Here is a 17,247-nt window from a genome sequence, read left to right on the forward strand (position 1 = left end):
AGTGGTACTGGGATCTTGTTAAAATAAAGTTGGATTTTGATTCACCATCCAATATCATTTGAAAAACAAGAATAAGAAAACAAACAATGGAACACTGTCATTGGTCTCTCTAAAGCCTGGACCCCAAAATTGCTGAAGAAATTTGGAGTCATCTTCACAGAGAATGGATCAGAAGGCAGCCAACATCCAAAAAAAAAGACATTTGGAATATCCTTCAAGAAGCCTGGAGAACTATTCCTCAAGACCACTTAAAGAAATGTAAAGAAAGGTTAAATAAGAGAGTTTAGGCTGTGTTGAAGAATAAAGGTGGTCATACCAAATATTGACTTTCAGGCTCATTAGAACTCTATAAATCCAATCAGTGCACCTATTTCATGTTCTTGGGAAATGAAAGATACCAAGAAATGTGATAGGTTTGTAGCTTGTACCTATCCGCTGGAACGTTGAAGACAATATAATTACACTGCAAAGCAAGACACAAGCAGGCTGGTTTACTCATGCATGAGGGAAATCTGGCTGGAGCCAAGTGTCGTCCCACCACCTAGCCTCCATCAGACTCTCAGCCAGGCTCCCCATAGCACTCCTTTTATTGTGGTTACATGAATATGCATAGGGTCATTAACATATGACATCTTACATAGGTATACATGTGAACAAAGAATACTGTCTGTGTGTGTGTGTGTGTGTGTGTGTGTGTGTGTGTGTGTGTGTGTGTGTGTGTGTGTGTGTGTGTGTGTGTGTGTGTGTGTGTGTGTGTGAGGTCCAGATGTGACCCTGTGAAGACTCCCCAAAGCTGGTGCCAGGAGTCTAGCGGTCCATCTGAACAAAAGGCTCTTATACTTAAACAGATATACGTGTGTTTGCTATACCATATATCAGCAAGAGAAGATACGGCCTTTCCTAGGAGGTGTGTAATCTATGCCGGAACACTCTGTAGAGGGAGTGAACGCACTCCCCCTTCATGCTACACAGAGCTGTTACTTTAGGATGAAACATCCTTTCAATCCACCAATGATTATATACACTTCTAAGCATATATGAGTAAATATTTCTAAGCATAAATGACAATCAACAATACAAATCTAACATTTCCCCCCTTTTTGACCTTTATGCTTGAAAAGTTCCCAGTTATGAATACCTCATGTCTGACAGTTTCAATGCAAACATTGTTATATTCAGCATATGTCAAACCACCCTAAATTACTGAAAAAATACACAGTTTAACAAATGTATTAGCAGTTATCTCATTCCTCATTGATCTCATCTCATGGCAAACTGCATCCTACAAGCAAACAAAGAAATTGTTAATTTAATAGTGAAAATAAGAAAGTAACATTTTCAAAAACATCTCAGCTTGGTGATGCTTCCTGCGGGTGTGCAAATCACATGTCTCTCTGCAGGGTGGTTTGAGCTCTGCAGGGCGTCATGAATGTCTCTTCCAGATGTTTCCATCATTGTCCATAGGACCAGAGTCCAAATGTATGTAGAATAAACATTCAAACATACCAGTTGGTTTTGTTGTTTGTCAACATGGGTCTCAGCTATTTCCAGAGCTGCAGACCTCTCAGCACTCTAGTTTTATGGCCTCCCATTACCTCACTTCAGGCCTTCGTCCTGTGAGGGGGATATTTATGACTCCTTCATTGTCCACGCTCTGCAGAGAAACACCTCTGTGGAAAGGGTGCAGGGTTCAGTTGTCTTACTGCTGTTATGATCCCAGCAGCCTTCAGAGTGTCATCGTATGTACAGTATAGTGGCACCGCATTAGGTGATGTTCATAGGAAATTGCTGTCATCACCACCATAGCTTCTGGTTCCTGTGCTTTCACAGAATCATGATGTCATCCTCGACCTCCTTCTGCGCTGTCGATGGAGCTTGGCACGCTCCTCATCCCTCGAGTTTTCATGTTCCAACGCTGCTGAAGGTTTAAGGCAGAGCACGTCGTACACCTTAGTTGTCTTCCTCAGCGTCAATATTGAATCTTTCATTTTATTTAAAATCTCCTGGAAGCTCAGTAGCACAGCTCTCTGTGTCATGTCTGCTGTGCTGAAGATGATCTCTGATCCTCCTGAAGCCTCTCTCCTGGCCTCAGCTCCCATCTTGTGGACGATCCTCTCAGGCACTCCTTTTCGTCACGCATAGTCCTGATTTTGGGCCTGCTGGATCTGTCTCAAAACACTCAGCTTCTCCGCCTTCCTCCTGGTTCAGCTGATTCAGCCGTCACGCCTCGCACTTGGTTGCCTTAGAGTTGATCAGAGGCTGGAGGTTGAAGTGCGAGCTTACCCTACGGGGGCTCAATCAGCACTCCCCCCTCACCACTGAAACAACCAAGTGTGAGATTTCTCTATTGTGCTGTCTTGGGGGTGCTGGGGTTTCCTGGGACCTCGACCTCTTTGCAGTGGCTCCAAGGTCTGATCTCATGATGGGCCCCAACCAGCTTGACCTTTGACCTCAACCACTGCCTGGGCTATGCCTGGAATGTTTCTTGCTTCTCACTGCTGCACCTGTATTTCAGAAAAACTTCTATTTGGAGAGCATGTCAACAATCATCAAACCACATTCTTTAGTTCAGTGAACTTCACTTATAGGCCATCAAAGCCTCATCTGAACATGGATGCACCACTTGCATAGGTTTAATACTTGTAAATAAACGGCTAATCACACAAATCACTGCAACAATAATAGTAAACATTGTTTAATGTTAATTCTGGACCCCACCTCTTGACGCATGGACACTCTCATGCGTCAACTCACCAAACCTGGATCCCTGTCTTAAAAACTGGCTCCACCAGGAGCCTGCATACATAAGATCTGGAAATAAAATCAAACTTCACACGTATAAACAATTATATCAAAAGAGTAATAAGCATTCAGCACGGGCAAGACAAGTGTCATGTGCAGGTTTTCTCAAATCATTAAATCACTATTGTTACCATAATTCGCCTCAAACATGGATCATCCCATGTGCTCAGTTAACATTAATGTAATCGGTGACTTCTCTTAAGCAAAGTCACTCCACTCACATATTATTATTATTATGGGCTCAAAGTGGCCAGCAAAGAGCCCATAATAAACTATTCCATAAATACCGTAATCTCTTATTTGTTTTACTCATGTCACTTGTCCGTTTCAGCTGAATCTTCCACAGCATTCTCAAAGAAACAAACATTAGCAATACACATTGACTGTGGTCAGATGGAGGTCAGACACAGGTCAACAGGTTCCAGAGGTGCCATAAAAACACCATAAAATCAACCATCAAAGTAACGTCACATTTTCCCAAAACACAGTGTAACAGCATCACCACTCATAACCTGTAAACACAGTTTTCCTCACACATAAACCCAAAAATCCTGTAGTAGGAAAAACATCAACCAGGTGTCCTGGCATAAATCATGTGAGCAAACCACATGAAGAACTGTAATGCTCGCTGAATCCTTTTTTTTTTTAGGCTGGGACATAATTGTCCCAAATAAGTGGCTTTCTCGATCGGTCGTATAGCACTTTCAATTCCCGACGTGCAGATCTGCTTAAAGAAAAGAAATAAACAAACAAAATCAGTGCCTGTTCAAAAGATAAAAAATGAAAAATAACAAATTATCAAACCAAACTTTCAGTGCACTGTGAAAGTATCAAAATAAAAAGGCCTTGTTAAGTCATGACACAAGCTCCTCATCAACTTCACAACAGGAGAAGAATCATCAGCTAGATTCACTCCAAACCAACCATCAGCTGCACAACACACAACAGTCTAATGTCTTATTAACTTATGAGTTTAATCACCAGGTCTGTGCTCTTCACTCATTTAGGCCACAGATCTATTTTATTCAATTTTCCTTTTTCCCTTCATCATAAAACATGTGACATGCTGTCATGCACTTCACAAAAGACGTTTGTTCTGACGTATTCAGAGTTGTATATCTAGATACAGAATTCACTCGCACATCAAAGCAGGGAACTCAGTGTTTTAGAGTTTCCACTCAAACACATCTCATCCACTCGTGCTAGAATTCAGTCACCTTTCATTAATCTAAAACCGATCAACTAATTTGCATATCAGCCATTAACCCACTAAGTTGACAGGACAACAGGAAAGCATGTTCAAAATAGTATCACAAAAGACAATTTCCCTCATACAGTAAATTACTTGCTGCATCAATCAAGCAGGAAGCTTCTCCCAATTTACCATTTTAACACTAAATTTATTGCCTGATCATTGATTTATCAAACCAGGATTTTTTTTTTTTCCCCACAAAGGTTAAATTGTTGTCCTGCAACTTGGAGAGTCAATTTTTTTTAGGATAAATTCAGTATTTGATAACAAGTGTCTGCTAAATTGACACTATTTTAACACTGATGAAAGATAACAAACTAATTTTCATTGCAGGTTTGTGTAATTAGACAGGTCTAATGCATGTCTGTGGAGCTGCATATCCAGCAGAGCATGTTCTTAAAGCTGCCTTTCCTACACACTTCTCTGCTATTATTTGATCATTTCTTAACTAATGTGCTATGAGTCTTCATGAGTCATTTTGTGTTTGGAATTGTTAGTAAAGTTAATTCATGTTCTGCTTGTTTGTGTGATTTTGTATGTTTCTATTTGTTTCAGACTCCTTCACAATTTTCCAACTTAAGCAGTCAGTTTTCTTTTCCCCAGATTTGCTAACCCAAATTTTGATTTCCCACATTTAATAACAGCATTCCTCTGTGTTTCCACTTACTCTCACTCTGTTGTCATCTCACTCTGTTGTCCTCTCCCACTTGCAACAGTCCCCAGCCGGCAGTTCTCCTTCAGCTTTGTCCTGTGTTCCACTGTCTCTTCTTGCCATTTTACTCCACAGGTGGCAAATGTCAAACTCCAACAGTCTCCTCAGTTCTCCTCAAAAGTTTTCTTCACATGCATAGTGAAGTTGCAGCTTGTTGTAAACACAGTGCCATTCATCCGATCAGTCAGGATGATGGGTTTGCTCTTCTCTGATGCTGTTTGTCCACATTGCTGCTGCTTGCTGAGACTTTTTGCTCAGGACTTGATGCTGTCTCTTTATCTGCCATGTTATTGCTTTGGAGCTGCATTCTTCAGGGAGGAGTGAGCTTGCTTGTGAGTTTGTGAGGTTGAGAAACACATTGCGCTGTATATAAGTCAGCCAGAACTTGGCCTGCATGTTTCCAATGATGTTTAACTATAAATTTCTTCCGTCCGACCGCTGCATGTGGAAAATTGATACAGGTCTGCTTTTCACCTGAAAGTGACAAACTAAGACATGTTCATTATCATCACTGCTTAATCAACACACATCTCTCTCTCTCTCTCTCTCTCTGTCCGTGTTTGTGTGAACAATCCTTTCTTAAAGCAGAAAATGACATTGTAGTTGTTTTTTGGCTGATCAACACAAAACCTTTTTCCTATGATTATTTTTCTTCGTCTACAATGTAATTTGTCTCTTTTTCACTCTTTTTTTTTTTTTTCCTTTACAATAGCTTGTGATCCGCAAAATCACTGCTCTCACTCACAATCAAAGGCAATTACTTTTGCACAGTGCACAAAAACACTGTGATGTCAGACACATTCACACTCACTTTTTCATCTGCATAAATAAATCATATGGCTGGAGATATGTGCCATGGTGATCCATAGGCATGATCACCAGTTTATTTAATTATTTTTAATCCAACAAAACAAATAAACAAAAACATGATGCTGATGCTACACACACACTAGTCAAGGTGCAGAAAAACTGCTCATGGAAACGCTGCACACTCTCTGTTTCCCCTCTCTTTGAGTAGTTCTCAGATAGCTCTTGAGCTGATAATGTGTAGCTTGCTCATCAGCTCAAAAAACAAAAACAAAACTGCAACGCGACATCACACAGTAGTTGCAGCATATTAGTTGTTTTCACAGATGTGCTCTATATCTCAACAATGGCTCATAATAAGACGACAGTCTTCCACACAGGTCAAGTGCCTCTATGCACTTCATGAGTTTAAATATTTACCTATATCACTTCACCTCACATGTCATTGTACTGAATTTGAGCAACCACAAGCTTAATGTAGGTTACTTTTAACAACTATCCACCTCAATGGTTTGGCACACAGGCTGTTGTCGAACAGGGCAAGCTAAAGAGTTAACATTTTGTGTCAGCAAGGGGTGGGGGGAAAGCCACCCACCAGAGCACAGCTGCTGATGTGGGCTGGCCTTTTCCACACACTCCTGGCTGCTTAGGAAACCATGATAACAACAACAGTCGGTGTCGCAGACCACGTGTTCTACTCCGCACACACTCACACAACAACAACAACAACAACAAATATCCTCACTCACAACCAACAAAAATTAGGCCTATTGTCTCAACGCAGTCTCACACAGTGACCACGTGCTCTGCCACACACAGTGGCAAAGACTTACATAGCAGTGATCACGCGCTTTATCGCACACAGTGATAAAGACTTTCAACGCAACCTCACACAGTGGATGCGTGCTTTGCTGCACACAGCGGCAAAGACTTACAACGCAGTCTCACACAGTGACCGCGTGCTTTGCTGCACACAGCGGCAAAGACTTAAACTTACTCGGTGTTGCTTAGCGTGTAATGTAGCCTCGAATCCCGCCGATCGTCATTCATCGAGGAGAAAGGACAGACAGCGAATCCACAGGAACTTCCTGGCTGACGTCAGTCTTTCAGCGTGCCTCTCCCCCCCCTCGGTGAATGCGATCCCAGGGCTCCGGCATCGAAGGACCAATTAATGATAGGTTTGTAGCTTGTACCTATCCGCTGGAACGTTGAAGACAATATAATTACACTGCAAAGCAAGACACAAGCAGGCTGGTTTACTCATGCATGAGGGAAATCTGGCTGGGGCCGAGTGTCGTCCCACCACCTAGCCTCCGTCAGACTCTCAGCCAGGCTCCCCATAGCACTCCTTTTATTGTGGTTACATGAATATGCATAGGGTCATTAACATATGACATCTTACATAGGTATACATGTGAACAAAGAATACTGTCTGTGTGTGTGTGTGTGTGTGTGTGTGTGTGTGTGTGAGGTCCAGATGTGACCCTGTGAAGACTCCCCAAAGCTGGTGCCAGGAGTCTAGCGGTCCATCTGAACAAAAGGCTCTTATACTTAAACAGATATACGTGTGTTTGCTATACCATATATCAGCAAGAGAAGATACGGCCTTTCCTAGGAGGTGTGTAATCTATGCCGGAACACTCTGTAGAGGGAGTGAACGCACTCCCCCTTCATGCTACACAGAGCTGTTACTTTAGGATGAAACATCCTTTCAATCCACCAATGATTATATACACTTCTAAGCATATATGAGTAAATATTTCTAAGCATAAATGACAATCAACAATACAAATCTAACAAAATGAGTAGTGGTTCTAGACTTTTCCTTTCATGGTCCTGGTCTCGTGTTTTTGATTTGAGTTTTATTCTGGGAATTGTGGTTTTCTGTCTTGTATTTCCTGTTTTACTTTGGAGAGTCCCATGTCCGGTGTTCAGTGTTTTGGCTTTTGCTTCCCCGTTGTCTTGTCTAATAAGGTTCAGCTGTTTCTCCCTCCTGTATGCCATATCCTTGTTACCTTGTGTGTATATTGCGTGTGTGGTTTCCGCTGTGTTTCGTCGGAGCATCTGCATATCATTCTGTGTATTATGCCTGTTGGTCATCCTGCTCATCTTCCCCAGTGTCTCTCCAGCTACATTTCCATGTTTCAGGTTGTTTAGTTTTATGTTTCTAGTTTCATGTTTAGCTGTCCCCAGTTTAGGTTTTTGTTAGTGGTTTTGTAGTAATTCTTACAGCTACAATAAAGGCTCATTTTCAGTTTGAAACTCTTTCTATTGCATTATTGTCTGCGCCTGGGTCCACACCTCTCAATCTCCACATTTCCACAATATTGTAGATGTAATATGATCACAGCAAGGTATTATTGGTAATCAGGGCACCGAACATTGGTCACTAAAGAATCTTTAGCTGCTACAACTGCACACTAGAATTAATAAATGACACAATTGTAAGTTTAACTTCATTATAAGATAGCACGTCAAACTCACATGTCAAACACATTTCTGCCTCCAAGTGGACAATAAATATCACCTAATGTTTAAGTATTATTAGGATATCATTAGTAAACACAGGGGTCAGGTTTTTGGTTCAATCGTTAAGTTCAGCGGAGGCATGTACATGCTGACTTTGCATGTTCTCCCTTGGCCTGCATGAGTTTTCTCCCTCAGTCCAAAGACATACTTGTTAGGTTAACTGATGATTGTGTTGAACTGATGGATGTGAGAATGTGTATAGTTGTCTGTGTCTCTGCTTTAGCCATGCGACATACTGCTTACTGTAAAATAGAAATTTTGAGACTATGCTATTTCTCTAAATAAAAGGCTGTATATTGTCTTATGGTCACACAGTGTTCTCACCATATTCTGTAACCATAACAGATAGATTGGTTCTAAAAATATTCTAGCCATAAAATCCCTCTTTGTCAAAAAACATTAAAGACAACATGATCGACTGTATTTTCATTTATATCTGATTTCCACAACATGACATGTCCCTCGTGTATCTTGTCCCCCACTTTAAGTGGATTGTTATGGTATCTACCTAATATCCCTAAGTTGGATAAGTTCTGATGATTTCATAGTCAACGTATTTAACATGTGACTCAAGAATCTCTGAGAATTAACATCACTGGGTGCCCCACACAGAGTGGTAATTTAACCAATCTGGCACTGATTATTTCCAATTTGAAGTAAGACTGGGAAAATTGCAAGAATGCCATCACTGATCATTTTTTAATTTCCGTAGCTGGCATTGATTGGGGTCCTGAAGTCACTTATACAAGGACATTTCATTCAGACAAAAGATGCTCCCCTGTCTGTTTCCACTATTCCCATTTATTCTGGTTACTTAATTCCAGATTTACTGACACCTGAAAAGATTTCACAATCTAATGTGTACAAATACACCTCCTCTTCTATCCTCCGCATCCTTTATCTGCCATTGGTAGATGAATAATTAATTCCTCATTCAAAGGGAAAGGGCAAGCAGACTCACAATGTTGTCTGAGAACAAGTAACCCACAGACCATTGTCGCATTCATGTCTCCCAGGGGAGCAATTCCAACACAATTTACTGAGCATGAACATTAGACTGTCAGATCCAGGCCAGAACCCCTGCCTCCCAACACAACAACTCTGGTCAACTAATGCACAGGGGAGGGAAGACATTGGGGAAGGCTTTGCTTTCAGGTAATGGCTCTTAGCGCTGCCTATTCATTAAAGTGAGTGTCTGAACAATAGAGCTCTACGTAATGCATCTGCTTTACACATTCTGCATTATTTATGAGTTTAGAACAGCTCTATATTCAGAATGGGTTAAAAGCTTAAAGGTTGTTCAAGTTGTTCAACTTGGTGTTTTCAGTATAATGGGGAAATGCTGAAAGGCCCCTCATTAAAAGCTATAATAACCAACTTTTTTTTTAAGTCAAGCAAACAATAAATAAATAATGTTATATTGTAATAATTATACGTCTGTCTGTCACCCACTCTGCTTTTGTATGCCAGAAGGTGGCTGAAACACAACACTTCATAAATGTTGTTGAACCAGTAAAGACATTCATACTTGTTTCCAGCAGCAGAACCCAGCTGTTCACATGCAAAAAATGTGGAAGTAGCTGAGTGAACAGTTTTTTACATTTTCACTCAGCAGCTTTCACTAGGTCATGTAAGTTGGCTCGCCAGTCAAACACAGTGATAATACGTTCAACAAACAATATGGTAGTAGTTTTGGCACTGTTGGCAGGTGTTAAATCCTAAAATTAGCATCTTCATAAAGCATGCTCTAAAGTTTCCTGGTAGATAGCTATGTTGCCCACATACAGTGGACCGACATCACCAACACCCATGAACACTGGACCACCACTGGACATCTACTCTTTTGATTCAGTCAAAATGACCTCCGGCAGGTCGCTGGTGTGAATGTCTCTGACCAAACCATGACCAACAAACTTCATATGTTCTTCAGAAATAAAGGAATAAATACCACTTACCAGTCCCACCTGACCAAAATCCAAACCAAAAATCTGGGACGTTTCCATCCAATCAATACCTCCAGGTCACACCTTAGACCTTCCAGGAGATCAGTAATGCCTTGGTTCAGCTGTGGGAAGAGATCCAAGACACCATTAGGAGAATCCCCTCACATTGTCAGGCACTCATAAAGGCACATGGAGGCCACACAAACTTTTTGACAAACATTTTGTCCAAATGGACTGACCTGTTACATCATTTTTTCACTTTATTTTTTGGTTGGCTTTTAGTTCAGCCCTCTATAGGTTGCTAATTTTGTCAAACAATGTAGGATCCTGTCTTCCACACATTACCCAGTCCATATCATTATAGATATCCAACATTATTTTTCCCCCCATTGAGATCTGGTGTATTTTCAAACTGCTCTTTTCTTTCTTTTTTCTTTCTTTCTTTTGAACAGTGTACATACTGAAGAGAACCAGTATAAGAGAAAAAACTGAACAATCCTTATAAGCAAGCACTTGGTGTGAGCTTGTAGAAAAAGTCTTTTTAAATATGAAGAAACTTCAAAAAACCAGGCTCACGAAGGGTGGCCTTGACTGGTTGGGGTGAGGGGAAAGCAAAGAGAGAAAGGCATAAAACGAAGACAACAGTAACCGCTGATCATTAACATGCAACTGTGGAATCCCAGATACCTGCAGAAAACCTGCAGAGGGGGTTAGCACAAAAAGAATTATCTACAGAACAGAGAAGAAACAAAGTTAATGACATGCAATGGTGGCATAAAAATTCTTGGAGAGTGAAAGCGAGGACTGGAGTTTAGTGCATCATGGGAAGTCCCCTAGTACCCTGAGCCGATGGCAGTATAACTGAGGGGTTATTCAGGGTCACCTATCCCATCTCTAATTATAAGCTTTACAAAGAAGAAAACTTTAAATATTATTCTTAAAAGTAGAAACACACGTCCTAAAACCAGACTGGGAGCTGGTTCAACAGCAGTTTAGCCTGATAGCCAAACAATGGCACCCACAAAACTCTGGAAACCACAAGCAAAGCTGAACTTTGACAAAAGTACTATACTGGGATAATATGGTGCCATGAGGTCTTTAAGATATAATGGAGTGTGATCACACAGTGCTATGTACGTGAGAAGAAGGAATTTAAAATATTGTTTGGCTGATATGGGAGAAATATGATCTCTCTTGATAAATCCCTTTGATTTCTGACATTATAAATGTGTGGGTGGACGGGGATTTGGATGCAGTTCCAACAATCTGACAAGCACTTTTACATAAGTGTAAAAGGGAAAAAAGAAAGATTTTCTACCTTCAAAAGAAAGACAAAATATCAGCTTTAAAAAATCTACCGAGCTTTTCACACCTGAGCTTTAGGCCAAGGCCACCTAGCACTACCAACTTCAGACCTACAGAGAAAAGCATTGCTAAATGTTTTCTCCTAAGATATTGCAACTTGTCACCAGCAGGATCTATATTACCTACTAATATCCTATGCAAAGACATGTCCCCAGTGTCAGAGTCAATTCAAATTGATTGCCACAGAGGAGTGTATCTGCTGCAAGTAAATACAATTTTGGCATCTCAGAAGTGGAAAAACAAATTTACAAAGACCGCTTTCTTTTCAGGAAATGGCTGTCACTGTATTCTTTGTAGAAGAATTTATTTCAATCTGATTTGGAAAAAAACGATTTACTGTTGATTTACATTCATTGAAAGAAAAATTTCATTTGTGAACCAAATTGCATTACACAAGAAAGCCGTGCGTATACCTTTTATACACATAATTCCGTTAATTTAACTTCTAATAATTCAGTTAAATTCAATTCAGGTTTATTTATATAGGAACAAACACAACAACAGCCACTTCAAGAAACCTCATACTGCAACAGAGAGACAGTTTTCAGAAGAAAACTCAAACAAGTAGATAACCCCTACCTCCAAGCACTTTTACCTCCCTTTTAACAGGAAGAAAACTCAGACAGGCCTCGGGAAGTAGCAGCCATCTGCCCCCAACTGGTTGTGGGGTGAGGGGAAAGAGACAAGAAAAAGGAGAGCCCAGGGAGACAACACAAAACACAAACTACGGGAGGGTGAAGACAAAGTTTGATTCAAAGTTTAAAACACCTGGGGAATGAAGAGAGGTGAGTGAATGCTCAGAGTATCACATGAAGTCCTGGAGCAGTCTTAATCTATAGCAGCATAACTAAAGGATGATTCAGAGTTATCTGATCTACCCTAACGATAAAACTGATCAAAAAGTAAAGTTTTGACTCTAATCTTTAAAGTCTCCAGGATGTCTGTCTCCCAAATCCAAACTGGGAGCTAGTTCAACAGGAAAGGGACCTGGCAGTTGGAGGTTCTACCTCCCATTCTATTTTTAGAAACTCTAAGAACCATAATTAAGCTTAAAGTCTGAGAGCAAAATTGTCACAGGCTGGGTCTCTGACCCAGTGCTCCGAGTACATTTTGTATTTGTCTCATTTTTGATTTGTGATCAGTTCATGTGTCATTCCTATTTAGCTTTTAGTTGAGGTTAAAGGCAGTCATTATTTATTGTTTCCTTGGTTTCTGTGTTTGGGTTCTTGTATCGTTCATCGCGTGTTAGGTCTGTTAAGCTTGTGTTGTCATGTCTAGTTTCAGTGTTTCCTGTTTTATTTTGAAGGAATCGTGTGTTCTTTGTTCATTGTATTTAGCTTCACTTCCCCTGTCCTGTCATTAGGCTTATGTCAGTCAGCTGTTCCCCCATGTGTTCCCACTTCCTCTAATCACCTACTGTGTATTTAAGTCCTCTGTTTTCAGTGTGTCATTGTCATATCGTTTGCTTTATTTCCAGGCCAAGAGGTTGTGTCACGTTTTCTCATATCAGGTCCATGTTCCTGTTGTAGGTTTTGTTTAATTTAGCTCACCCAGTGTAGTTTATTGTTATTCTTGCCTTTTGCCTTTTGTTTGCAGTTATTTTGCCAGCCTCAATAAACGGCTCGTTTTTGGTTATTCAAGTCACGTTTCATGTTTTGTTTCGTCTGTATTTGGGTCCACCTTTCACTCTACACACAGTCAGCCCCGCTGATTGTGACAAAAATGCTCAGTTGGAATAATATAGATCTTTCAGCTATGATAGGGCCTGATCATTCAAGATGTTGTTTGTAAAAGAAGGATCTTAAATTCAATTCTAGATTTAATTGGGAGCCAATAAAAACAGTCCAGTATTGGGGAAATATGATCTCTCTTTTTTTGTCGCTGTGCAGCATTGCGCAGATGAAAGAAAGCAGTCATAGGTATTTGTTTAATGTACACACTGAAGGACATATCCTGGTCAAAAGTAAGCCATCCATATTAAGTTTCTGGTTGGATGACATGTTACAATAACCTTGATTTTGTCTGAACTTATATGAAGTGTTATAACCTCAGGATAATGATGCTCAGAACATAACAGCCTTAATCAGGACGTTTAATGATGACTTTCTGAGACGTCAACAGTTAGCCACAACACACACAGGAACCTGTTTCCCACATAATATTCCGATGGGGAAAACCTCTGAAGGTTTCAGGGTACAGCGCCCACAACGCCTTCAACAAGAAGGAAATCACAGGCCATCCAGGCCCATAATGATCCATATAACACCGTCTAATTTGAGAAACAAACTTTTGTTAATTATAACTCAACGTAAGTCACTAAAAATATAACTGGTCTATCAGTAAAACCAGCCTCAGGTTTGTCTGCCCACCACATGACATTTTTGAACACACCGTTGTGTGTGTTTGTTTGGTTTGAGGGGGTGGATGTCATTGTCTTTCAGAGTGGAGTTGCTGTGGGTTAAAGTTTTGTCCACATGCTTGAATGTAGACCCATTTTTGCATGAAAATTACATGAATATCTATAAATAAAAATCCATATTTGCAATTAAATTATTTAAACCCACATCCTGCACCACATCAGCAGGTACACACACATAAACATGCAACCTACGCTCTTCACCACCTACGTCTCAATGCCAACTCTGAGTATTGGGCTGCTTTTGAGCTAGTTTTGATTAGCTATTGGCCTAGTTTTATAAAGCAGACCTGGCAACCCAGACATCCTGGTGCACATATTGTATGAATAAATTCAAACCTATCAGACACATACTGTACCCAGTAAAACACATGTACAAGCTTAGCTGGAAGCTGAGAAGTGATGACATAGGTGGAAGTGAGAGGTTATACAGAGCAGAATTTACCAGCAGGCTGATGATTAGCCCCACTATCACCCCTCTAACACATACACACACCTCACTATATCACTCCTACTTCCCCATCTGTAGCGAGAAAATGTCACACACACACATGTCACAGTATATTGTGTACCCATACACACACATTGCAATAGTAGGAAGAAAGTGCAAAGATGTAGACATAGATGAAATATATTAAAGACCTTGCATGTATGATGTGTTTTAATCTATTTTGTTATACATGCATTGTTTGCGTGAGTCTATTTTTAACCCAAATAGCTGGACCCACTTTCAGGCTCAAAATGCTACTGTCTCTGACAGTGAATTTATCACAAAACAAATAATAAGAGTAAAAAACATCTAGCAGAAGCCAAGCTGAAATTGGGTCAAATCATTTGATAGTGTGCAAGCTTGATTCATTATTTTAGGAAGGTGTTATTTCACAAAGAAGAAACATCTTGTTGATAGTTTCATATGTGGATACCAAAGAGCCTGAGCACTAAAAGCAGTGCTCCAATAAAACATTAATAATTTGTTGACATATGGAGAGGATTAGAGAATATATTACGCTTTCACGACACTATTCACAATAAGCTAATGTAGTCTGATACATGCCCGTACTGAAAGGTGGTAAATGTGTGTTTTGTTTCATATCCTGTCACATATATTCCAGCAATAAAAACACTGACAAATGAAGTGTAAAGCATTGATCATCTCTTTAGAGTGCAACACTCCTTTGGGAAACCTTGGGTCCTCACATGAATAAGGATGTTACTTCAGCACATAACCACCTATATTGTTGTAGATCAAGCGCACGTCAGTCTGGCGGAACACAACAAAACATCCCAAGGTGATGACTCTAAAGTTCCAAGATCCCAAACTAATTGAGTATCCAGGGGATGCTGAACAAGCTGAATCCACAGAGGCGCCAATATCTCCACCAACAGGGAACCACTGCCAGTGTACATCCTGTGGCGAGGAACTTCAGATGTTTTAATGGGTTAGAGGTGTTAGGTAGCTAATTTAAGTAGCTAATGGGAATTGACATCCTGGTCAACAATGCTGGCATCTTCAATGAGATAACACGGGAGAAAACATTTACTGTTTTCCAGTTAGTATAAAGAATTTTTTATTCTGGCTGTGTCCTTACACGGCAAGAACTCACTGTTTCAGTCAGCCAACGGAGAATCAAATGAAGACTATCTTGCTCTCAGTCTTACTGACCTCTCAATGGAACAATGCCTTCTGAGCAAATCTCATTAAAATAGATTGATTTACTTATGTGTATAATCAGAAACACAATCTCTTTTTTTAAAAATATTTTTTTTAACCTGTTATTGAAACAGTGCTGCAGGGGCTGGAGTCTATGCCAAGTGACGCTTCATACTCACAAATTAAACCATGACTAATTTAGGATCACCTGTCAGCCTAGCATGCATGTTTTTGTACTGTGGGAGGAAACCAAAGCACCCACATAACCACAGGGAGGACATGCAAACTCAAAAACAGGCTCCAGCTGACCAGCAGGAGTGACCAGCAGGTCACTGTCGCCTCACAACAATCTTCCCACTGTGAGACGACAGCTGAATTTTTTGCACATTCTGAACCCTCAGCATATTTTAACCTTCTTTTCAACACAGTGTAATTACTGTGTGATCCTCAAGTGTGAAGTTTAACATAATTTCTTTCAGTTTGTAGGGCTTTATTTAATGTACGTCTACACTGATGCGATTTCTCTATCTCTTGAACGATTATGGTAAATTAGTTTCTAACAAGTGCTAACCCACTCTGTTCCAACATATTAGTAGCATAATAAGACCACAAAGACACCCAGAGTTTTAAAACTGGAGACTTTAGGTTACCCATTTAACATGCTGAAACTAACTAACTGGTTTTCACATGGAATAATATTAAGTTATTACTCAATCTCTGTTATTAAAGTCCTCTGATGCTGCTGAGGAATTTCCATTGATAAAATGGATTAGCCTAACACTCCTTGTGACACATGTTCCAAAAGTTTTTGTTTGACATTGCATATGGCAGGCATTGAAACCTTTGCATAACTTGTATATAATGGTGGAAGTCTCATTGGTGTACAACTCTTTTCTAATTTAAGCTGCTGAAACGACTCTAATGAGCCCAGGTTGTCTGACATTCTCATCCTCCACCTACCTACATATTATTCATTAAACACATTATTAGCCAATTTACACTCACTGGCCAACTACACATTAACACAGTCCAATCAGCTAATCAACAAGGCAGTATTTATAATAATAATAATATAATATAATATAATAATAATAACAACAACAACAACAACAACAACAACTACTTTATAAAGCGCTTTCAGACAAAGTGCTATAAAGCTATTTTAAAATAAAGAGATAAATAAATAAAAGTGTTACACAGCAATACAAGTTAAAAAAACATAAAAGTTAAAAACAATAACAATTTAAAAAAAACCTAAAAGGCTAACTTAGCTTTAAAAACCTCCAGAGAGCCCTCATCTGGGACTCTCCTCAGCTCTTTCTGGGACAGTGGCGCGGCTGCCCCTCTGTTGGTCTTCCTTGGTCTCTTGTGTTCTGGGGGCCTCTGGATGTCTGGAGTTTTGATCTCCTCCATACCTGCTTCATGCCCTGGAGGACGGGGCTGTGGCCCCCCCACACCCTCTAGCAGATCATTACATGAAGGACCCTTTTAAAAAACAAAAAAACAAGCGCGTCCATGCTCACAGGTGTACACACGGGCGATCACACCCACAAACTACACCCTTTTTGGCTCCTACCTCAAAGCACACTGTGTTCTGTTGATCTTATGTGCTGCACAATAATGTTTAATATTTAGTATTTACTGTCATATTCCCATATATCATTGTGATGTTGTTTATTCTATTACTCTTGTTTTCTTCTGCTTGTTTTCTTTTTTCTTTCTCAGCAGGTGATCCAGGTGATTGATATATGCATTTTTTTTAAAAAAAAT

General features: G+C 40.1%; 1 long non-coding RNA gene across 1 annotated transcript; it reads right to left on the bottom strand.

Moving 5' to 3' along the window:
* Positions 1 to 487: 487 nt before the first annotated feature.
* LOC146582844 (uncharacterized) lies at positions 488 to 7,365 on the bottom strand. Its single transcript, XR_014888187.1, has 2 exons — positions 6,571 to 7,365; positions 488 to 5,240 (listed from the first exon to the last, which is right to left on the bottom strand). It is a non-coding gene; the product is annotated as an uncharacterized LOC146582844 (long non-coding RNA).
* Positions 7,366 to 17,247: the final 9,882 nt, after the last annotated feature.

This window comes from Mchenga conophoros, linkage group LG1 (genome assembly GCF_057382185.1).
Source record: "Mchenga conophoros isolate Kocher_MC1m ecotype Shallow Benthic linkage group LG1, M_conophoros_male_GT1.1, whole genome shotgun sequence".
Lineage (NCBI taxonomy): Eukaryota > Metazoa > Chordata > Actinopteri > Cichliformes > Cichlidae > Mchenga > Mchenga conophoros.